Source organism: Ornithodoros turicata, chromosome 10, assembly GCF_037126465.1.
Source record: "Ornithodoros turicata isolate Travis chromosome 10, ASM3712646v1, whole genome shotgun sequence".
NCBI classification, from domain to species: domain Eukaryota; kingdom Metazoa; phylum Arthropoda; class Arachnida; order Ixodida; family Argasidae; genus Ornithodoros; species Ornithodoros turicata.
Genome location: NC_088210.1, coordinates 1,640,885 through 1,665,862, shown reverse-complemented (window position 1 = coordinate 1,665,862; position 24,978 = coordinate 1,640,885). Strand labels below are relative to the sequence as shown.

Here is a 24,978-nt window from a genome sequence, read left to right as displayed (position 1 = left end):
AGCCCAGAAGCGACATCGGCGACACGCGTTGTGCCCTCGTTCTCTGACTCTGTCCCGTCGTTGACAGTTATGCCACCACCCCCTCAGATACTCAAAATGTTGGCGAGGTTCGCCCGTGCATTTCGGCGGACTCGCTAGCGCCAATTGCGCTACAAAACCTGCCGCCCGGCAGCTGTCTTGATGATGCCGCCTAGATCATTTAGGGACGACGCTCTCTCTTCCAATTTCTTGCGTCTATCCTCGTTTGTTTCGCCTCATTTGAACTCTCGGTTATTGCACAGCTCCGGGAACTCCTCCATGTAGGATAGGAGCTGCATTTTCTGCGCTTCTGACATTGCCATTTCGCTTGAGCTGGAAGTACGTACATCACACATTTTTTCGTGTTTGCCGGTCGAAACAACCGCTGTGTCACAGTAGTGGTACATCTAAATATAACTAAGCAACTTACCTGGTGCAAATTATAAACTTGCTGCAAAAGGTATCTGAAATGCGCGCGAGAACCGCCTCATAGAGATAGCTGACGATTCTTGGAACGTTCTCATTGGCTCAGGTGAAGTTACGGTTTTATAATACCGTAGTTATGATCTGCGCTCTCTGTCTGCGTGTAAAATGAACAACATTTGACAAAAGTCGGGATCACATTCAGTTACACAACGAAAACCATCCCAAAGAACACACGCGGTCCTGAGGATGTCCCCAAAGTGTCATCGTGTCCTCGTCCTTCGATATGAATCCACAGAGCGTCCTGAGGACGATACTCGCGGACTGTTCGCGAAGAGTCATTCAAGTACGTCCTGTGCGTGTCCGTCTGGGCAACTGACTGGATGAGAAATATTTTGTATAGTTTACCTGCTAAGATTCCCCAAATACTGAGTGATACATTTGTTTTGTTTTTGGGTCGATCTCTGGGGCTGAATGGCTTTTGTCATAAACGCAGTGCGGTCCTCTGTAAGATTCCTCTTCCCAGAAAAATGTGACTGTCTACGACACATGGAGCATTTACCGCGAAAAAGACAGAAATGCGCGATTCTCTTGCTCTCTGTTTTTGACCTCCCAAGGTCCCACCGAATGTCTCAAACCAAATGGAGTAAGAAACATAGGATTTGCATTGATGGGGAGTTTATACTCTAAGCAATTCCTCGTTTGTTGTATTATTTGTTTGCATAATCGAATTAAACTTAGCAGCTCACCCTTCGTTTTTAATTCGGAAGTGACAAAGGCTCTCAAATTTACGGGAGGACGCGTAACAAGCAATAAATAGTATATGTTTCTGTTCGGATGGAAAGTCCAGTACATTTCGAAGTGAGTTTCTCGGACATAGTGCTCCTGGAAATCTTTGATATTTCTTTCTGCTTGCTTTTTAAACCGCCGCACTCTTTGTCCGTTATGAGAAATACGCTAAACAAATAAAAAGCAGCAAACGAAAAGCTGATGACTAAGGTTGAGCAAGTGCCGGAAAGAGAAAAACGGCCTTGTACTGAAAATGGGCCCCATTTCGCTAATAAATAAATACATAAATCAACACAATGAGATATCCTGTTTTGCTCCTAAAACCCTGGTGATGTTTTTGGGACACTTCCTGAGGATCTTCTGGGGATGGCCCGAGGCGTTGCATTTTAACGCTTTTCTGACAAACTGAGGACCATACGGGGATGTCCGAGGGATGTTATTCCTGTCCCAATAGAACATCCCTGGGATGACCTGAGAATATCATTGTGTTCTTGGGGATCATAACGAAAAAAAGTTTCTAATTTCTGTATCTAAAAATAGGGGGCGGGTTGCGAGAGTAGCGTCACGAGAACGACCAGATGTGGGGAGCGGAAGTACAGCAGACGACGACGTGTTTGAAGGGCGTTCTTGGCTACTCGGTGCATATCGTCGTCATCTCAGTGTCGCGGTGACGGTGGCCAACGGCGCTGACGGCTGCGCTGCGATGAGATGGCCAAGAACGCGCCCGTACTGCTGCCGAACGGCAAGTACAAGAACTGCTGCCACGCGCTACCGTGCTGGCCTATCAGTTCTACCGGCACAGTGCTAGCGTATCGCACTGCTGAGAGGAGATCGGCGGTTCATACTTCGACGTATCGTAACTCCTCTGGCTACCCGCCAACAGACAGCCGACATATTACCCCTCCCCTTACCACCGCCATTCTGAGCAGAGTTGACCCAGCGCTCGCTTTCCGCATGCGAGCACATGTCTCTCGTCAAGACGCCACATTAGTACATCGAATGCGCGTCGACGTGGCCTTCACAGCACACTGGCGCTACCGCCTGAGACAAGTTACCTCTTCCCACTGCAACTACGGGGGGGGGGGGTTGTTGAAGATCACGAGCAGATTCTTCTCCATTGCCCATACTACCAATCTTCCTAATCCGTACTCTCCGCATCCCTCAACGAGCTCGACTCCCGCGCCGTCTCCCTCACAAAATTGCTTGGTCCCCGGTCGTATCCAGCTCACCAACGCTCTGTCCTCAAGGCTCTCTTCCCCTTTTTGGACGCCACAGGACTTCGATCCTCATTGTAACGGGACCCATTATTTCATTCCCCACTTAACATCCAGGAATGGGGTAGAGTATTTCCTCTGGCGATGAAACCCGCCCATCATCCTGAAATAAAGTTGTTGTTTGTCCTAGCGTGAAGCCACGAACATCTGCCCACTGGGACATTCCATCACCGCCGGTCAGGACTCGTTGAGAGGACGATCATTCCTGTATTTGGTGACCCGAACTACGAACACCATGTTTGGTGTAATTCAACCTTCTATAATTCTAAATTTCACGACGACCACCGTCATCGTGTATCAAGATCCACACCTGCCCAGGAGGGACACGATGGCGCTACAGCCCGTATCGTGAGCCTAACGAGCGCGTCCTCCTACCCGGGTTCGTGACGCGAGGCCACATTCGATTCCCCTGACCAGGTACACTTAGGCTCCGACGCCACGTACCGCTCGCGGGAAGCCAGTATCCAGTAAGATACCGCATTATTAACCCAGCATCACACTGGTTCTTGCTGTTTTTCACTGGATTCCAGTACCGACACTGGCCCTCACTATATTCGAGGTTCCACAGCTGCAGAGCTATTCACGATACTGCGGTGGACTGGATGGCCTGGACTGCTGATTCTGTGTGAGGCGCATGGGCGTATTGTACTGTTGGGGACACGGTTAGCTAAAATCGCCTGTCAGTACTTCGCCGTCCCATATTACCTCGGTTGCGCTTGAAAGTGTTGTGCCAATATTGGACTTGGTGGTGGACCATGTGCAGCGCGTGTTTATTACTCGAAAGAAATAGTCTTGCAACACCTCGATATTTGAGATGCGATAAACCATGGAGTGCTGATTTTAGACAACCGTGTCCCCTACAGTACATTGCGGTTCAAGAGAGAGACTCATCGCCGCTCGATTGCACATGCTCCGGTGTTAGTTCCTCTTGCTTGAACTCTCACGCGAACGAAATATATGTCAGTACACCTAACCTAACCGACACTCTTGCCGGACTCTCATAAAAACGAAATATGTCAGAACACTTACCCTCACTGATCTTCGTGCCAGACTCTTACGAGAACGAAATATCTCAACGCCTAACCGAACTGACGCTCGTGCAGGACCCCACACCAATCGTCCCCAAATGTGTGTGAGTGCACGCGTGAAATCCAGACCTATTCACGCAATACGTAAGCATGATCACATGTAAAAAAGTGATATTTCTCAGATGAGAATACCTGATGTCCCATACCCACTGGGGAAAAAAAGTAACGTGAAAATTCAGCTGTCCAGTCTCGTGAAGTGAAATATGTTCGCGTACATGCCCGACCACATCTGGCGTACCCGGCCCGGGCCCGGTGGCTGAAACCCCAGCCCGGCCCGGGCCCGCCTAAAAACCCCAAGCCCGGCCGGGCCTTCGGGTCCGGGCCCGTGCAGTGCTCTAATTGAAATCACCCAGCACGAGCGCCGGGGCTTCCAGAGAATCAAGTATGCGTTCGGGGTCACTCCACGTGACCTGTACTGCGGGACGTATATAGATACTGACGACCGTTAGCAGCATGGGGCCAAGGCGGATTTTGCAGGTGACATAGTCATAAGAGCGATGACAAACTCGCCCCACGGGCGCGGCAACGAGGTCATTACGAACGTGTAGCGCTGTTCTGCTCGCAGAGGATTGATGAGATCGATAGATTGTGTATACATTAACGCGATGTGTAGAGTCCATGCCGCGTTCGGATACAGCTATGAAAGGGAACCTGTACTGTTGTAGATGTTACGGAGGCTTCGAGGATTCCATTGCAACTCCATGGCCTTTCTATACAATGCAGTCATGCTGATGCAAAGATAATGCCTCCAGTGCCAGACGCGCTTGGACCTCGGGCAGTTGCGACGCACCAGGAAAAGCAGAGACAATTGCCTTCAGGGCAGCGCGTACCACTGAGAAGAGTCCCGCAGAAGGCACATCTTCAGGGGCTGATGAGAGTAACTGTCTCCTCGTGCCTGCTGGTTCCGTCACACTGGCGTAAGTGTGTGTAACCTGCCTTGATGGACGAGGAGGCGGTGGGTGGGTGGTTGTGATGGGCTTAGCCGCGATTGTGTTCAGCGACCCCCGTTCGTCCCGTTGAGATCGAGGTTGTAGAGCAGGAAATTCTTGTGGATTTGTACCAGGCGGGAGTGTGGCACTACCACCCCTAGAAGCTTCAGACGGAAGTCGTAGCATGCGGTCTTGGTGCCTTTTGGTGGCGGCAGTCTTCACAGGACACAAAGAAAATTATGCGGGATGGCTGGATTTACAGTTAGCACACATTGGATCTCTTTTATTGTTGCAATCTCCGGTGAGGCCCAGCGCATATGCCACACCGTGTGGAACCTCGGCAATTTCGTGCAATATGGCCAAATCGTTGGCGGTTATAACACTGCATGGGGCCTTCGATGTACTCGTGGACTGTGAAGGTCTGCAATACGAGGGCAATTCAGTGGATTGTAGGTTCAAAAATCAGGATAACGCTCCGTGACGGGGTAAACACATCACAGCCATCTTCTGCCATGGAATGCCGAATCTGTCGCCGTTCAGATAAAACCCCTGCGTCTTTGAGGTAGAGCACGAGGTCGTCGTTCGAGTACTCTCTGGGAACATCATATATCTTGCCCATATTTCGGGCATACGATTGGGGTATTGATGGTATCACCGGAATCCCAGCTAAGCACTTAGCGGACAAAAGGTTGCGGGCAGCTGCTTCGGACCGTACGGAGACGAAGAGAGAACCATCTCGGTGGAAACGGTGGTGCATAACCTGTTGTTGGGCTAGCAGGAGTATCTCACTAGCGACCGCATTAGGATTCACCTTCCAGAAGGAGCAGTCTCTAGTTGCTGGTCGAAACAGTATAGGAATACCGCTGGCTCGGTTCTTCCTGTAGGTGACAGTGGTGAACGGGTCATGAAGAGAAGTGGCAAGGTTGCCATCGTTCATCTCATCTGTCTGCTGAGGAGCTGCCGGTACCGAAGTGTCCATGGTGTTATCGGGAAAATTCACCGGAGGAAAGGCTTCCTACCCGTTGTCGTTTGGCAGGGCTGGCGGGGACCTGTTGACCTGTGGGATGTGTCATACAGACGTTGGACCTCCCGTCCAGATCACGGCGGGAGGTCCGTGAAACGGTAGAATGCTCGTTTCAAAAGGCTCCGAAAAAGCCTAAGGGCCCCTCCACTTGAAAATTGTTATCTACGTTCAAAAAAGTAAAGGTATAAGTAAAGTAAGTGGAAAATAAATGTATAACAAAACCATAAAGTATAAAAAATCAGAAGCTATAAGCAGCCTCATACCGTGAAAGGCATGGCCTGGTGATGTACTCCTGGAACCGTATATAAACGAGTGGTGATGAGGTACAAATATGGTACGTTAGCCTTCTTTTATACCTCTTTCATACCCTTGAGAATGGTTGGAGGTATAAATAGAAAATGTGTACCTCTTCTATACCCTCCAAAGGTATAAAAGAGGTATAAGGTCACGTTCTTATACCTTATTTATATCTTTTTTTCTAACGGTGCATGCTATCCTTTTCATGTATCCCTACGTGTGTTTGGTAATTTGGTCACGTGATGTGCAAATATTGTTCTTAATGGGCACTTATAATTAAAATGGATTAGACATTGAGTAGTTGACCTTATTTGCTGAAGTATTCCTCGACATGTAATGTGCCACAAATGCTGGCTCGCTTTTTCTTTTGTCTGCTTGGCATCAATCACCGATTACTGAAAGGAAATACGGTTAAAATGCGTTCTTCAAAAGTTGAGCTGGCTACTACACCACATGTTGAATGTTATATATGAGTATATTCTTCTATGTATTCATCAATTACGAAAATATTTAAAAATACTTCTGTGTTTTTCGAAAAAGTGGCATGATCTATATTGCAAATCTCTTACCTATCCAAGCGATCACTTAAATTTCTCATTATATGTAATTTTCAACATAAAAAGGTCACTGCTTCATACTGACCTTCTCTAGCCCTTGCTTGTAAATTAGCGAACTTATTTTGGTGATTGGTGGTCCTCAGTAGCCAAAGGCAGCGCGATAAAAATTGTCGAAAAAATTAACATGCACGGTGGAAAGACTAAGAGCGACACAGACAAACTCAACAAACCCTCAGTACTTTAGAATATGGATAGTTCGAAACAAAGCAGGCCGCAATCAGGCTGTTTTACTTTTTTCTTTTTTGACGACTGGCATTTTGCAACTGCCCACATATGTTACACATCCGCATCCGTTGGTCCTACAATGCAACACCATTTGTGCACTTACTGTGCAACGACGCAAGAACAGTAATGGGCATAAACATACACAATGAAAGGGAAGAATGACTTTCGAATTGCTGTTCATAGGTACACAACGCGAAACGCAATATTCATTTGCATCTTAATCATAATTAGGCAGAAAAAGCGCTGGGGGAAGTGAATCCTGCAATGACACAGCGCAGATACACCACTCTGCACTGAAGTTATGTGGTACAGGCGTCGTCACCCTTAACCGTAGCGCGGTAGCGCGAGGCCCGCTTGCGTGCCAGCCTCGCCTTGCGTCGACGCTGGGGTAGAAGCTCCAGGACCATGGTAAACGATCGCCTCCTATCGATCGGTTGAGCTCAGGGGAATCGGCATAGTACAAATGGATCACCTGCTGTGTAGGATCTACGCGCTTGCAAAGCAGGCACACTAACTGCGCGTATGCGTTATCTATACCACGCTTTATCTAGATGCCGATTTGCGGAACCGGCATGTGGGGAGCTTGAGAGGCACAATATTCTGAAATACGTTTGAGGCATATGCAAACACTGTAGGCTCACCCATGTTGGCTCTGGGCGTCCTGTAAACTGTGATACGTGTTATCACAGAGATTTTTATTTTGTTTTATTGTGCTGAGGAAAAATTTAGTAACGTGTTTGTGTGGATGCAAAAGCACACTGATATATTTGCTTGTGTACTGATTTTGCTTGTGTCTGCAGAAAGATATCTCAGCTGGTGATCCCTGCGTGCTTGCCCTGTTCCCGCCGAGAAAGGGCGCTTGTGCATCAGACCCCAGAGCCTCCAGCACAGCTCGCCCCAGCATCGACACAAAGCGGCGCTTGCATGTAAGCAGGTCACGCGCTCCCGCGCGACGGTTAACGGTGGCGACGCCTGTACAGCAAGCAAGAACACAACACACACCAGTGTTAGTTTGACGTGCATAAGTAACACGAAACAAACAAATAATACATAACCGGCAAGGTCTATGCTGGTCTGGCAAGTTGTATGTGTTGTAGTCACGTATAAGAAGCACGGCACTGGCGCAACAGCTTCCATGTCTCAGACCAATAGAGAACACAACAGCAATCGTCACGCACGATGATGTAATATCTTGCCGATTAAAGCCAACGAGTTATAGTTGACACAAGCTGAACACAAGAAAGCATGAGGAAGAAGCAGCCGCTCGAACAATGCTTTGTTCTTCTACATGGTTGTGAGACGCAACGGTTGAAACCGAAGCAAGCGACGCTTGGTGACTTAGATGACTTAAATTTGGGGAGCGTGCTCGTTTTTATGTGACTGGGTCAACGAATTCTGTATGAGGACGTGAATAAGCAAAGATCATGAATGCCAAAATGTTTCGATAATCAGAGTTTTTTTTTTTATCGAGCGACGGTATTAGCTGGCGTTGGCAAATCGCAGCTGAGACGTCGACGATTCAGAAATCAAAATAGCTTTGAGATCAGGGCGACTTACTCGGATTGACTGCTACTAGCATATAATTGAATAATCTTGTACAAATCGCATGTTTGAGGTAACACATTACAGGTAATGCGTTACAACATTGCGGCAGCAAGTAATGATAATTTACTATATCTCCAAAGCTAAAGAGTGCATACAGCGTTTAATGTATAATGCCATTATATTTTTGACGGCAGTCTGTTAGCAGATTGAAGGATGTATTGACCGACATACTCCTTCTCCCTCAAATAACCGGGTGGTTTCTGGAGCTATGTGGTCCACCTGGTGGGCGCCTGCAGCTCCATTTCTTTTAAGCTTTGAGTAATTGCGAATAAGTGCCTTGAAAGTGCGACGCTCTGACACACAGGGGTGACACAAACCCGCCATTTTTGAAGCCTCCCCCAAGCGGTCACTTCTGGCAAAACCGCCATCTTGTCGTGGTCTCGATCGTCCAATCGCATGCCTTTATTTTTTTATCGCGCTTTGTCATCTGCTTCGCTTCTCCTACGGACGGATGCGTTTCCGCAGTTTCTGTTTTCATGTGTGAGTGGCAATCCTTTACCTGTGACGATGGTTGTGTGCTGCTATATTGGCTGCAATAATCGTTCAACGCGCGCCAGCAAGGAGTCTGGCGTAACTTACCACCAGTAAGTACTCTCACTACGTGCGTGTTCCATCACCGCTTATAGTTTCCGTTTCTGTATCGTGTTCGTTCGACGGTACCATTTAGCTTTCCCCGAGAACTCTGTCTGCGATTGCAATGGGTCAACGCGATCGGGAGGCAGGACTGGACGCCAACAAAGAACAGCGCTGTCTGTTCGGCACATTTTCGAAACGTGGACTTCGACAGAACATCGCTGTCAAGAGTCCGCTTGAGAGAAGGTGCTGTTCCGGTCACACACCCCTCGGTCCGAGCTCAGCAGGTAAATCCGCAGGTAGGTAGCTATGATGCGTGTTTTGCATGACGTCGTTTGTGACATCGTTGTGAAATTGGCAGGTGGTGGTGCTGCCAATAAGCGTCCCTGGACTGGGAGGGCAACAGCTCTCATTTCCACAGGTAAACAGCCATAGTGCACGTATTGATGTCGGTTGTTACAGTGTTGTTAAATTTGGCAGGTGGTGGGGCTGCCGGGCATTCCAGGGCTGGGAGAGCAGCAACTCTCAACTGATGTAAGCATGGTGTTTATAGCATTTGTGGTGTGATGAGCTTGACCCTGTTTATACAGGTATGTGGAACTCTGGGTGCGCCTATTGCCCCTGTAGGTGTCGCACATCCGTTGCTTCACATCCAGCAGGTAAATATCCAGCTTTTGCATTATCGCCTGGGAGCTCTAGTGTATGTTCAGTTGTGCAGCTAACCATGTACGTTTGTCAAATCATCAGGAGGTAGTCCCGTCCAGCAGAGCTTCAAGTGAACATATTTCTCCTGCTGTAGGTGTCACGCATTCCGCTGTTGACATTCAGCAGGTAAACAGCTGCAGGGTGTGTTCAATTTTAGCTTGACTCACGACGTTGTGAAATCTGCAGATGGTGGGCCTATCAAGCATCCTAGGGACAGGAGGACAAGATATCTCGGCTGATGTGAGCGTATGCTAAAAAACATTCATTGTGGTATCATATGAACATGACCGTGTCATATTACAGGCGTGTGGAACTATGGGGGCACTTGTGGACCCCACTGCAGTTAGTACCACTTTCTAGTTATTTTGATATTAGTGTACTCCAATTTTTATTTCCTTCGAAATTCATATTAATAAAATGAGACAATTCACTCACACATGCCCATTTTGCAGCAGGGCACATCATGTTGTCCCCTTGATCCACAGCTCAGTGGAGTAAGTATTCTTAAGTTAGTTTAACAATGCTGTGCAACTTGCAAATACCATTTGCTTATAGTTATCAAGCATTGGACAACTATCAGGACATAATGCATTTATAATGCAAGGCATATATGTCTTTGGGATTTTTAACTGTGCTTACCACAATGTACAAGACCCAGAGTATCACACACCTCTTTTCTAGGTGAGCACCGGACTTGGCCTCGGTAGCACTTCAGTGTCCAGTGAATGGCCTGACACAACAGCACCAGTAAGATGTTTTCTGGTTACTGTCTTCATGTAGTTCGTATTCACATTACTGCTGGTTGGCCCATAATGTAGCCACCTGAATTGGTTTGAGCATGTACTATTGTGTCCTGCCTTTTCAGAGCTTATTCAATGAAGGTGAAGCTAGTCCCGAGAGAGAAGGGCAAATGTTGTCTACAGAGTCCCCTATGGTATGCATATCAAAAATTTTTGCTAATTGCATGCTTCCAAAATCTTATATCAGTACCATTCATATGAGGGCCAGCAAAGGACAGTCAGAATGCATGTTTGCGCATAGTTATCAAGTGACGATGATGGAAACTCGTCGAAAACCCTCAATGAATTGTACTTCACTCCCTTGTCCCCAGCCCCAGGGTCTCAGATGGATAGAGATATCATCTTGCACATTCTTTCGTAGCTACTCATTTTGCGCCTTTTTTGTTTCGATGCATATTTAGGGGACATCCACGTGCCGCTTCACCCATTCGACTCCAAGCACCAGCAGACCTGACCCTGTGGTAAGGATAGTACTCTGAGCTGCTAAGGATTGCATGTTTACAACTAACAGACTTTGTGCAATGGACACAGTGCCAGATGGGAGCCATTTAGGTATCAGATAGGAAATCAGTAAGCTGGTCCATAATGACACACAGAGGCTGGGGGAATAAGAGGCAGAAAACAGCACACGGGGTGTGTGTTGTCTATCCTTTGTACAGCCCAGCCTCAATGTTTTGTTATGCACAACAGTGGGGTGCAGTTGTGTGAGTCCCCAAATCATTCATCTCTCGCGCAGGGTCGGCGTCTACTTGCGGTGCTGGGGGGGGAGGTAAGCAGCGAAATTTGTGCCCCTCGTCCAGACATCAATAAAGCAAATGGCAGTTTGTGCCCCCCTTTCAGGCCAGTTCTGGGGGGGGGGGGGATGCCATCCTGTACCCCCGTTGACGCCAGCCCTGCTGTCACACTATTTAAAACGCACTTCAAATAAATTAATTACGGCCCATACTGGGGGTGGGGTTCTGTGGTAAGATCACTTCCTGCTGTTACTTCTGCAGTGCTTTGCGTTAGTGCTACATTTTGTGCTGTGTCTAAAGGATTCTCCAGTTTATTGTAGAGTTATGCATGCTGTTGATTATAACTAACCTACGTACCTGTCACAGATGAATTGTACTCAGTTCAAGGCAATAAAGATGGACTTGACCAAGTTTGATCACATTGTGAAGATCCTGTGATTTGCATGTCTGATTTCTTAGTCATCACTCATCAGCAAAGCTGCAATGCAAAATCAGCTCTTCCTACACAGTAAGTGTGTCACAGCAAAGTTCTGTCAGTGTTAGGTGGTGCATGTGATATGGTTAGACCCTGAAGCATAGGGTTTAACCCTTTTCTCCCCAAATTTGCACCACAAATCTAGGCTAGTCTGATTAGGGGTAAACCCGATTATTACCCATGACACTGTTCCTAACCTTGTCACTTCAGGGTAGCAATATACTAATCCTCTACAAAATGCGCACTTCTAAAGCTGCAGATAAACAATATAACAAAAGGTAGTTCCATGAAAAGCCCGGTTCCTCCTTGAATTCGGTCTGATACTAATTTTTCCTCCCGAATGTGCACAAACTTCTGACGTAGTTATTTCTGCCCAATTTTTACCTCCCCGAACTTGGGAACAAAATAGAACCCAAAAACTTCAGGGTCTCGATATGGCACAAAATAGCCGGCTACAACACACGATGGCATACAAGTTACAAAGCGCATCTTTCTGAGCAGACACATAAAACAGGTGTAGCTGTTTGCAAGGCTGTGAAAAAATTTGCTTAATGACTGTAATCCTGTTGACAGCTGACAAGTCACCATCAGTAGTGTGAGGTGCATAACTGAGGTGAATTACTACTAATAATCATGGCAGAGAAACCCTTTCATGACTGACATCATTTTGTTGACCAATCTTAATGTTAATTAGGTGCACAGTTGTGGCCGACAAGCATGCTATTTCAACAGAAGTGCTTGTGCGTGTATGTGTCCGTTTTTATCCTTGTGTCGTACTGTCTTTTAGTCTTTCACACTGCTTTTATCGGTTTTAACAGATAGTGCAGTTTTGTTGCAAAGTAGCATCGAAATATATACCTGATCTCCGCATGGGATGGATGGCATGACACTTCTTGTGACTGTCACTTTCCTAGTTATCTTCATAACAACTAATAAAGCTTCTGACTACATGCCATCATAGGAGAAACCGGCTGAGGACACACCAGTAAAGGCCTTTCTCAAAAAAGAAGTTGTACGCATTGCCAACCTCCATACCGTTAGTAAAAAGAAGATCAAAATCTTGCAACAAACACAACGGCGGATGAAGCGGAAGGTTGCAAAACTACAGCACGTCATATCAGATCTTACGTCCAAGAATATTTTGCTCCAAGAACAGGTGGGCTGTCTTGAGAACCTGGCTGGGGCTAACAAGGACCTGCTGATGAGACAGACGGCTAAACAAAAGGGGACTAGCCTGCCTCACACTTATAGCCCTGAACTGCGGGCGTTTGCACTAACCCTGCATTTTTACTCGCCACGTGCATATGGCTATGTACGCCAGGCCTTTGATACGTGTCTGCCCCATCCACGTACCATTAAGAGGTGGTACACGTCAGTTGATGGTGAGCCGGGATTTTCGAATGAAGCACTTTCAGCACTACAGATGAGAGCAACAATTAACAAACAAACAGGAGCACCAACAATATGTAGCCTTATGGTTGATGAAATGGCCATCAGAAGGCACATAGAATGGGACGGGCGCCGCACATATGGCTACGCAACTGTAGGACCAAGCTTGGAGGATTCCTGTGTCGTAGTTAAGGAGGCTTTTGTTATTCTGCTTGTATCACTACATGAACAATGGAAGCTGCCCATTGGGTACTTCCTTGTGGATGGGATATCTGGAGAACAGCGAAGCAATCTTGTTCTTCAAGGGTTATCTCTTGCGCACAACGCAGGGGTCACAGTCGCATCCCTTACCTGTGACGGCGCAGCGGCAAACATATCAATGCTACAAAGCCTTGGATGTTCACTCCAGCCTGACAATTTAAGGACCAGTTTTTCACATCCAGACACTGCAGAGCCTGTAAATGTATTTCTTGATGCCTGCCATATGCTCAAATTAGTGAGGAATGCATTGTCACACTTCAAATCTTTTGTCGATGCAGACGGCTGTGAGATATCTTGGAGCCACATCGAAGCACTCCACTCACTGCAGCACAAAGAAGGGCTTCATGCAGCTAACAGACTGCGAGCAGCACATGTTCAGTGGAAGCGACAGCCCATGAAAGTGAGCCTTGCTGCAGAACTTTTGAGCATGTCTGTTGCAGATGCCATACATGAGTGTCGCGACCTTGCTGTACCAGGATTTGAGGACTCTCAAGGAACAGAGAGATTCCTTAGAGTTATGAACAATTTATTTGATGTGTTAAACTCGGTAAATATGCACCAAAAGTCCTGGAAAAAACCACTGTGCCCCGAAAACATTGACAGAGCTCGCGCAATGTTGCAAATCGCAACAACCTACATACATAATCTACGTAAAGGCCACTCTGGATCACTCCTACTGCAGACGAACAGAAAGACCGGGTTCCTTGGTTTTGTCATATGCTGCAAGAGCATCATTCAACTCTATGATTTCCTGGACTTCAAATCTGCAGTAAAATACCTACCAACACATCGGGTTAGTCAGGACCACCTAGAATTATTCTTCGGCCTAGTACGTGCACATGGGGGATTCAACAACAACCCCACTGCAAGGCAGTTTGCTGCAGCCTACAAAAAGCTCATCATCAACACAGAAGTGGATAGCAGTCAAAAAGGGAATTGTCTACCTCTTGAAAATGTATCTATACTTCACGTGAGCAGTGCTACACAACCGCGGTCAGAAGACGTCATCAACTGGACGTCAAGAGGAAGGAGTGCAGCAGGAGAACAAGAATTTGAAGAGGACGAGCTGTGTGACCACGACTATTTCGCGGACCCAACAGAGCCATCTGTTTTTGGGGACAGAGTAATTGTGTACATTGCCGGACATATTGTGTGCCGCCTTCAGGTGTACCTGAAATGTGAGGTGTGCATTTCCCAGTTGACAGTTGATGTGCCATCCCTTCACCACTCTTTAATAGAGCAAAAGGAGCGGGTTTACAAACTTCCCTACCCATCAGATGATGTCATCATCATCTGCAGGGCATCAGAGAAAATGCTGCGCAGGGCTCTTCTTCAAGAGGGCATGTCTTCAACGACCCTTCTACAAAGAATACTCCTGCAAGTACTGGAATCTATGGTGGACAGAGGCGTTTTCAGGTCTATACGGAACGATCACATGCTTGAGCAAACTTCACTAGAGAATCACTATTTCCACTTAATACGGTGCATCTCTCAGAAGTACTTGAAAACACGTATGCATCATGCTAGCAAAGCACGCACAGAGGAGATGCACAAGATGCGATGTCGGCAAATGTTTACAAAGCTGACTCAGTTTAAAGGACAGTAAACAGGGGTGATGCCTCGAACATGTACCTAAAGTGAGTATCGCCAGGTGTACCTGATGCTTACAACGTGATATATGTACATAAAGCAAGGGTCGTGGGGTTGTTTTGTAACTATTTGTAAATGCTATGATGAGGACTATTTGATTCACGTTTCCTGACAAAGTGCAGGGAATAGAAGAGTTATGTCCAGTTCCCAAAGACCCCTACTTTTCACAGGTTCCAGTTCCAGTACATGCTACATTGTCATAACGAAGTATAACCACCAGTCCTTTTATAATCAGATCATGTAAATTATGTAAATAATCAGGATTATGTCTATAATGGTTAACAGAGACGACTCAAGCTTTACTCCCCAACTTCAGTTCCCTCTTTCTCTGTCTGTACCTGCATTAAGTAATTACTACGAAAACCACACGATCAAAATCTTGTTAGAAAATGCAAATACACCACGAGTAAGGCAAGGCACCCCAACGCTACCAAATAATAAAATGTCCAGTTGCACAGTCGTACGCTGCGACTGAGTATCTACTGTGTATGTTTGCTTCTCTATTTTCTTGTCACTCCTGTTTTCTAATTCAAGGTGACAGCGTGTGGTATTTGTATGTTCTGATGCGGGTGTGGGCTATTTAGAAGCAAGTCTGCACTCTGAAAGGTGGGCCTGTGTTGTTCGACTGCTCCCTTCGTCTGTATCTGTTTTGCGCCATATGAAGATGTTTACTCTGAAAGGACTCTGTCATGGTAAGCATGAGCCAAATAGCAAAACCCAATACTGAATCTATCAATCAACTGCACGACGCAGATGAGCATGAGCACATGTTATATTTAATAACAGCAGCTTGCCAAATTAAATCGGCGTTCGTCTAATGATTCACCCGAATCTGCCAATGTCGTACACGAGATCTGTCAAGTCACAGTTCACTGGATAATAAGCGAATAACCACTATGAAATGAAGTTCCAAGATTTTCTAACCACCGGCAGCACGGCAACTGTTTTGTTTACATCTTGCTCAGGCGAAAGCCATGGGCGCCGCCATTTGCATGGTGGTCACGTGGGATGCAGCTAGACCACGACAAGATGGCGTCCAGCGGCACGGTATTCTCTATGGGCCGTTGTATTGTATGCCACCCCTGTGCTCTGACATGAGCGTTACGGTTTCCTTCGGTCTCTCATGTGTGCTTTGCGCTCACTGTTTATATTCCAAAACGGGAGAGCACAAGAACGGCTGGCGAGCAAATTATGTTGCGTTTGGCTTCAAATGGTCTCTTTCGTCTCCACTTCTGTTGCAGATACTTCTTTTCGTGTGAAAACATGCTCTCTTGCGTATGCTTATGCAATGCTACCGGAACTTCCTGCTTTCTTTAAACAAAGGTCGTGCTTCCTCTACAATTATTACGAGTGCATTTCCGAGATCTATGATGATCTAAAATCGTTAATTAACTTTTTAATTATAAAAGCTACGAAGTTATCCCAATGAGAACCTCTGTTCCTTTCGCTGACCTGATATCGTAGCCGTTTTCAGAACAAAAATCCGTTCGGTAGATCGTCAGCAAAAAAATTCGTGAAGGAGCACTTTTTTTCTTTATTTTCTTAATTGCGCATCTTCCGATACGCGTCTTTCATTCACCCCCAATGTGAGCTGGTGAAGGAGCCTCATGCGTCGAAGATGCCGCCACAGTGCCGCCTCATGCGTCGAAGAAGAGCTTTAACTTGCGGAAACAAATCAAAAACACATGTATCGGGCGACGCTATCGGAACTGCCCTTATCTTGGGCTGCATTTTCTGTTAATCTTTTTCCAGGACGCAAGAGGCAACCTTGTGCTCTTTCCCCCTCTCACATTGGGAGTGAAGAAAAGACGGGTCTCCGAAGATGCGCAATGAACAAAATAAAGAAACAAATGGTGTTCCTTCACGATTTTTTTGCGGACGATCTCCCGAACGGATGTTTGTTTTGAAAACGGCTACGATATCAGGTCACCGAAAGGAACATATTGTTACAAGCTCGCAGGGAGGGTTCGAAGTCCGTTCTGGCCAAACCCGTCAGACACAATTCTCCTTGCACCAGCGCACGTGTCCATGCCCGGCCCAATAGCCTCCTCTTTATCCACCGCAACACTATTCCCCCTCCTCCCCCGTTTGCGGTTGACGGTGGCATCCCGCGTCGCGCACAGCTGGCGCGGCGGAAGCTTCTCGGTATGGTGCCAAACGGTCTGCGTGGACAACTAGAGGTCTGGATCGTCCCGGCAGCTTGATGCGGTACACCACGTCGTTGAGCCGCTTCATTATAACGTAGGGTCCGTGCCAGGGACGCTGCAATTTCGGCGAGAGCCCACGTTTCCGTGTAGGGTTATATAACCAAACGGACTGCCTTCCGAGAATCCACCGCCAGACGCCTTCAAGTCATAGTGTGTCTTCATACGGGTGAAGGCTTGTTGCATGTGGTGCCTGGCAAACCTGTGGACAATCTCCAGTCGTGAGCGCAGTGTATGAAGGTAGGCCGAGGCGCTGGTTGCGGTATGCTCAGTATCTGGAGTCGACGCAAGGGCTAAGTCGCTTGGAAGACGCAATTCGCGGCCAGTAAGCATCATTGCCGGCGTTTCCCGGGTGGCTTCGTGGGGTGCTGTCCGGTAGGACAACAGGAAGAGAGGAATGAGATCGTCCCAGTTCTTCTGGTTCTCGGCCACGAATAGGCTAATGTGCTGCAGTATCGTACGGTTGAACCTCTCAACCATACCGTCAGACTGTGGATGCAACGGCGTAGTGCGAGTTTTCGCGATGCCAAGGTACCCGCACATGTCGTGGAAGACCTGTGACTCGAAGTTACGACCCTGGTCCGAGTGTAGTTGCATGGGAGCCCCGAAACGGGCTACCCATTCGGTCACTAACGCTTCCGTCACTGTAACCGCCTCTTGGTTCGGGAGTGCGTACGCCTCGGGCCACTTAGTGAAGTAGTCCATGACAACAAGGACGTACCTGTTGCCACGTGTTGTCGTTGGTAAGGGTCCTAAAATGTCCAGGGCCACTCTCTCAAATGGCACCCCGGAAACACATTCTTGGAGCTTTGATCTTGTTCGGGTGCGCGGTCCTTTCCGAGATGCGCAGAGGTCGCAAGACCGGCACCATTCTTCTACGTCCCTCCGGTATTCCAGCCAATAGTACCGTGCACCCGAACAAGATCCTGAGCACACCCGGGCAGAGCCTGAAGCACCGAGAGTGCAGATCCTCGCAGAGATGAGACAATGTGACATGCCTTCTGGTCGTCTGACCACTCATTAGCACCTGCCACTACCTCGAACTGCGCCAAATAGCTGCTCCACGGGATATCACCATTGAATTTATCCGGCTTTGCGGTGACAGCAGACCTCGTTGGAAGACGACCCAGGCCCAGGGTTCCAGGAGTTTCTCCAACGCGTGTACTCGCACTACCCAACGGAAACGACGGCGGTAGATGAATCTTATCACGGGCAGGCTCTTCAGGCTGACGTGCCGTGTCAGAAAACTCCGTCCGCATTCGCTCTATCAGGCTGCGCGTGTTCTCCTGAAGTAGAGTCCGTAATTGATCCAGCGTGACGAATCCCGAGTCACCGGACGAACACTCCGCTGGAGCAACCTCAGGAGGAGGCTGCCTACGTCGACGTGGAGGCATTGCGGAATTAAATCGCTGGGCGCTTCTGACTTCTAATCCCACTTCTGACACCAATTGTTACAAGCTCGCAGGGAGGGTTCGAAGTCCGTTCTGGCCAAACCCGTCAGACACAATTCTCCTTGCACCAGCGCACGTGTCCATGCCCGGCCCAATAGCCTCCTCTTTATCCACCGCAACAATAGGCTCTCATTGGGACAACTTCGTATATTTTATAATTAAAAAGTTAATTAACGATTTTTAGGTAATTAGTGTTTTGACGGTTGAGCAACATTTGGCCAAGATTGTCAGCCGGCCCAGAGAGGTCAGAAGCGAAAACAGCATGTCTATAGCCCTTATGGTTGTTTAATGAAAAATATGTATCGCCTAAAAAAAAAGACACCCTGTATAATTGTGATAACACAGTTCGGTATTTCTTCGGTGCGTGATTACGACAGGCGTTGCATCCTGCGGGCCCCTGAAATGGCCCTTGCCACGGGGCACCACCCCCGGCTGCCCCACCCTCTCGCCCGCCCTGCCTGCAGCCTCAGCTAACGAATATACGGAGCAGCAGCTCCTCGTAGCTCACACCAAGCTGGCACCCTTTCCGCGTATTTTACCTCTACATATCACCCCACTGCACACGTGAAAAAATAAAATGACGACATTGAGCATCTTTAAGTGTGGTCTACAATTCATATGAGCCCCTATATATACGACGTGAAAGTGAGATTTTTAGCCTGGAACGTCTCGGGGGTGTCTCCTGGACTATTTTTCGTACTTGTCTAAATAACAACTAAGACTGTAGAGGTTTAGTAGACTTCCAAATCGAGATGTCTACTAAAGGTATAACCCCGTGGAGGCCTAGTAGACACCTAGATGCTGACATTCACTAGACGTCTAACCCCGTATAGAGGTCTAGTAGCCGTCTACGTTTAGACATAGCCCTCCCTGTTGAAAAAAATATCAACAGTATACTGGACAGACTGGAAACCAGTAACCAGTGTCATATCGGATTACTAACCTAGTGTGGAGCTGGTCTTACTGGATAGTCCAGCGTTACTGGTCTTACTGGACAGTCCAGTGTAGACATTGGTCTTACTGGAATGTACTTTTGGAAGGTCAGTCTGGTGGCCCTCAATGTGAAGTTGCATGCCATCTGAAACGGAAATGTTGGAGATGATCAGTATATGCGACAATATTTCAAGAAGGCTCGTGAATTTGCTCAGAAAAAGTAGAGCAAATTGACTGAGGTCAGAATGTGAACGTTCATTTATATGACAGAAAATAACTGAAACACAATCATACTGATGTAATGGAATCCAGCTTCTCTGGTGTTGCCTGTGATGAGCGGATGAATGCCTGCTGTCTGGTACAGTTACCTTGAAATGCAACTAGTCGCCGTTCCATGTTGTGTCCAGACATGCTGCATCAAATCGTTGACTAACTTGTTCTTCATTGTGCTCCACTGTACGCACATGAAGCTCTCAGGAACAAAACTGTCATCCACAAGGTGAACCTGGAATTTGTACACATAATGAGTATCAACAAAATACAATACTGAATTCATAATCCTTTGTTGCTTTTGAATACATTGCGTACCCATAGGCTCAGAGAACAGGCTGAAGTAGCACGAGCTATTGCAATGCTTACAGTTTGCCAATTGGAATACCGTATACCGTGTACTTCAGCCAAGATACAAACAATGCTTGCGTTTTGTCTGTATCCCATATTGTATTGTACATGTTTATTGCCCGCCACCCAGTCATTTTGGCTGCGAACGCTGGAGTCCGGACAAACAGGGTAAATGAAGTGCACCTAGTCTTTTCTACCCTCAGAAACTGAAAGTGAACTGAGGGATATTGACACGATATGTTGCACGGATCTAAGCCCCTCTGTTGGTAAGGGCAGGAAGGCAGGCACAGGCAGCTTATTGGATACTCATGATACCTCAAGTTCAAATTCTTTTTTTGTTGTTGTTGTTGAAATTCGTACGATGCAAAATGCAACCAATAAGGCTCGTATATGGCAGTTTGTATCAATTATAAATTGCACATGACATAAAAATACATATAGCAAGTGATTTTGTCACACAGGAGCAGCTATAGCGACGCAATTACGGCTAGCATAGCGGCTTGGTACGGACAGACCACGGTATATTCCTTATAGAGAAGGCAGTCACATTTTGGGTACTTTTTCGCCTCACTCTAATAAGGCTAGTTTGAACTTTTTTGCGTAAGGTACATAATTATTAATTTTAGGGTTTAACCGGATTATTCCACCAATTCAAGGATGCTTTTTTTCAGTGAAAAGTTGTCCTCACTGAGATATCTGTAGGAATGCACACTAACTTGCTTGGCAGCAGTTACATAACCATTTGTACGAAACCCGTAGAGTTAGTTTTTGAGTGGCTGAGCCCAATTTCTCCCCGATACAGATAAAATGGTTAAAAAGCAAGCGAGCTGGTGGCTAAGATCCATGACGAAAACCCGAGACTGGGAAAAAGACGAAAAAAAGACTGTGTTGTGTCGTCTGTTTTTCGTCTTTTTCCCAGTCTCGGGTTTTCGTCATGGTTCTCCCCGAATTGAGCATTTAGCGTATTGGAAGTTTTTCCACACTAATTCGCACGAATTTAGAACACACGTTTATTTACCAGATTTTTGCCCCTGAATTTTGAAAAAAAAATGTTGCGAAAACTTCAGGCTAATATTTAGGCTAGGGGGGAGTGTGGGATATCTAATCAAAAGATACGGGGCACGCAGTGCCACAGCGACAGCAAGGGGGCGTGGCAGACGAACGTCGTATAAAAGCGGGGGTCTCGGTAGAACTGGGGTCATTTTTCGCTTGGCTTTGTCTCGACGGCTGAAGGTAAAATAAACCTGTATGTGTTCTGATTGAATCTGTTGACCGTCGTCCGTGTAGCGAACGCCAATTCAGCCAGGCGAAGATTCCAATCACGGTGGTGCTGGCTAGTAAAAGCAACCAACATCATTTTCAGGTTTCGATTAACACGTTCGGTAATGTTAGCCTGAGGGTGATACGGGGAAGTCTTCTTATGTTGAATGCCTAAGACAGCGCAAGAATCTGAGAACACCTTACTTGTAAAGTAGGTTGCGTTGTCGGTGATCAGCTGTGCGGGAAACCCGAACCGGCAAATGGTGTCGAATAGTTTTTCCCACACTCTCTGGGAAGTCAGCGTCCTGAGAGGAAACAGCTCAACCCATTTCGTGAAATGATCAGTAACCACGAACAAATACGGGTTACCTCTAGGACTACGGGGAAATGGTCCCATCACATCACAAGCAACTATCTGCCAGGGTCAATTGCTCTGAACAGGCTGTAAGCGCCCAGGGGGTAAACCACCACGAGGTTTCGCTCTCTGGCATACGGGACAAGTACGAACATACTTTGTTACATCCTGCCTCATTCCTGGCCATGTCGCAACACGACACAACTTTTCATAAGTTTTCCTGCCGGTGCTGGACCTGCCCAATGGAGGATACGTGTATCACAGCTCGTCGGGATTTTTCCGCTTCGCCGCAACACGGGACCACTGCACAGCACAGCAGGCTCTGGCAGCGTCCGTTGAAACGTCTGGGCTGCCAACTGTCTTGGGGTCATTCCATGGTCCCGAGGAGCAACGCCGTCAGCTTGAACAAGTACTGCGGCAGTTTACCGGAATCTTTACCGAAAAACCGGGTAAGTCGTCTGTGTTACAGCATAGCATAGACACCGGTAACGCTAGACCCTGGCGTTGTAATCCCAGACTATTGAGTGTGCATAAGCGTGCTTTGTTAGACGCTGCTCTTGACGAAATGCTCCAAACCGGTGCAGTTCAAAGGTCTCAGAGCCCTTGGGCATTTCCTGTTGTTCTGGCTCCGAAACGAGATGGTACGGCTAGGTTATGCGTCGACTATCGTCGACTTAACGCAGTAACTGTAAGGGACTCTTACCCCTTCCCGTCCATTGAGTCAATCTTGTATTCCCTGGGCAATGCGACTGTGTTTTCAACGCTAGATTGTAGTAGAGGATTTTCGCAAATCCAAGTTGCCCCGGAGGATGTCCCGAAAACGGCCTTTACATGTCATAGAGGTTTGTTTGAATTTATACGAATGCCTTCGGCCTGAATTGCTGACAGAGACCCACCCCCCTCAGGCTCCCCTGGTACCACAGGCACCACGACCGCCGCCCAACGCGGAAGACATCCTCCTCGACCTTCCGGAAGACTTAATGTCTGTATAATCTTCTGAGGGGGGAGCGTGGGATATCTAATCAAAAGATACGGGGCACGCAGTGCCACACCGACAGCAAGGGGGCGTGGCAGACGAACGTCGTATAAAAGCGGGGGTCTCGGTAGAACTCGGGTCATTTTTCGCTTGGCTTTGTCTCGACGGCTGAAGGTAAAATAAACCTGTATGTGTTCTGATTGAATCTGTTGTGCTGCTTGTTCCTTCGCGCACGGAACGGACGGGCTGACGCCCCGAGGTTGTGGGAACTTAGGTTTCCACAAACTCCTGGCGTAAAGTAAAGGCCCTGATGTCTTGTACCTCTTATATGCGAGCACCTCCGTTTTGCGAACTGAAGTGTTGGTCACACGAGCGTCGGTACTAGGGAGGTTTCTGTGTGTCTACAACATAATTGGCAAACGCGATTCATCATACTTTTCAAACAACAACACTACGCAACGGTATGATGGCATGTGGGGAGGCATGACAACCAGCGCAGGTTTTGAAATAGACAAGGGCACAATATAAGTGATAGAATGCGTTGTGTGCACTTGTCCTTTCTTTGTATACCTGAAATTGGCTGACTCTGTTGTGTAGCAAAATAAATAGATAAAATAAGGTTCGTACACAGAAATTTCAAAATTTTTCAGGGGTTTTCAAGGACCTGCCGGATCTGCACACGGCAAGATTTCAACGCCCTTTGCCCCTATTTAGACGTCAGCTATATGTATGGGATCGATGTAAGCATACAAGGATAATTACAAAAGAAATTTCTTCGTTAGTTAGAAATTGATTTATATATCCGTAATACGTACAATCTGAAATAACGGTAACTTGTTTTCCCTGCCGAAATTCAGTATGCTTACAGCAAAGTCTCTCAATACACCGTATATCTGCATCTGTTCGAGCGAGCTCTTCTTTCTTGTTTTTGGCAGTCTTTCGAAGGCTGTTCGATTTAATGATCAGGGTTACATCGCCGGCTGCTTCTGCCTTCTCCGCATAGCTATCTGCAGCTTCCGTCAACGACTCAACTGCAATTACGAGCTTTCGGCGTTTTGCTTTCATCTCATCAAGTACTGTCTTGTTGGCTCGCTTCCTGCCATTTTCTGCCTTTTCCTCCTGCCCTGCTTTGAGGCTGTCTAGATGCTCAGCGTATCGCTGCCTAGCACCTGTGACCGCAGCTCTCAGGCCTCTCGTAATTGGAATATTCAAAATTCCGCCATGGCACCTAACAGCGTCGCAGATGACCCTCTGTGAAACGTAAGAGAGGTCCTTTAGGTTTTCTACAGCGATTTGCCTGTTGACACTGAACCCTCGCTCAACAGTTGCCTGTCCGTGGCTCAGTACAAGTAGCAGCCGAATCACATTCCACACGTCAGCAAATGCCAGGTCATGCCCGATGACGTCTTCATACCAGACATCCAGGTTGTCACTGGCTCTCTCAAATGTGCGTATCTTGTGCATTTGACCTTGGATGAACTGAGTGTACTGGCCGACCACAACCTCTCGCTTGTGCTCACTCATTCGGTTGGTAGCAATGAGACAATCCAGTACAGATTGTAGTCTTGAAACACTCTTGTCCGGCTTGCTGCATATTTGTGGAGGATCAAGAGAGGACAAAGGCCTGACAACAACAAACTGCAGGGGAATTTTCTCCACCAGTTGCTGTGTGGCTTTCCCAAGAAAATGCTTGCACTGCATCCTGAACTGAAATACATCTTTGCTGCTCGCCTTGCTTGCCTTGACACTTTTTTCAGCACCATGTCCAGTGTCGAGTTTTTCTGATGACACGTGGTTATTATGATCATCTAGATCAATGCCCAACAGAGCTGTGACTGAGGCTGAATCTGACAGCGCACAGAACTTGACGAACCTTTCCAAAAGCTTCCACAGGATCGCTTCGAGGTCTCTGGCTAAATCAAACGTCATCGGTCTGTCCATCTGGAACTCAGTCAGGAAGGGCAGGAAATTCATATTCATGCTAACAGCGAAGTTCACCTTCGCAGGCAGCAAAGGGTCGCGTGAAAATTCCAGCAGGTTCTGATAACTGCGGCACTTGGGCACAGTAGCTTTCCGCTTCTTTGTGGCTTCGATGTACTACACGACATCACCCCAGATCAAAAGTGATCGTTCTATAACAGGAATGTTCTCGAGCCATCGATGCGGCACGTACCTAAGTGGGAACGGGCTCTTGTTGGTTATGGCTGTGAAATCCTCGCGTCGTGCAGGGGCATCGTGGAACAGGGAAGCCAGGCTCGACAAAAACGTATCCACATCCCATTTGGAAGCTGCCAGTCCAGCC

The 24,978-nt window shown here is 47.3% G+C and overlaps 1 protein-coding gene and 1 long non-coding RNA gene across 5 annotated transcripts in view; both read left to right on the top strand.

The window, feature by feature from the left end:
* The window catches only part of LOC135371150 (uncharacterized), a 279,646-nt gene that overhangs the window by 180,779 nt on the left and 73,889 nt on the right, over positions 1 to 24,978 (top strand). The gene's annotated exons all lie outside the window — the stretch shown is intronic.
* On the top strand, positions 9,027 to 9,399 carry LOC135371167 (uncharacterized). The gene is made up of 3 exons (XR_010415527.1): positions 9,027 to 9,161; positions 9,224 to 9,283; positions 9,343 to 9,399. It is a non-coding gene; the product is annotated as an uncharacterized LOC135371167 (long non-coding RNA).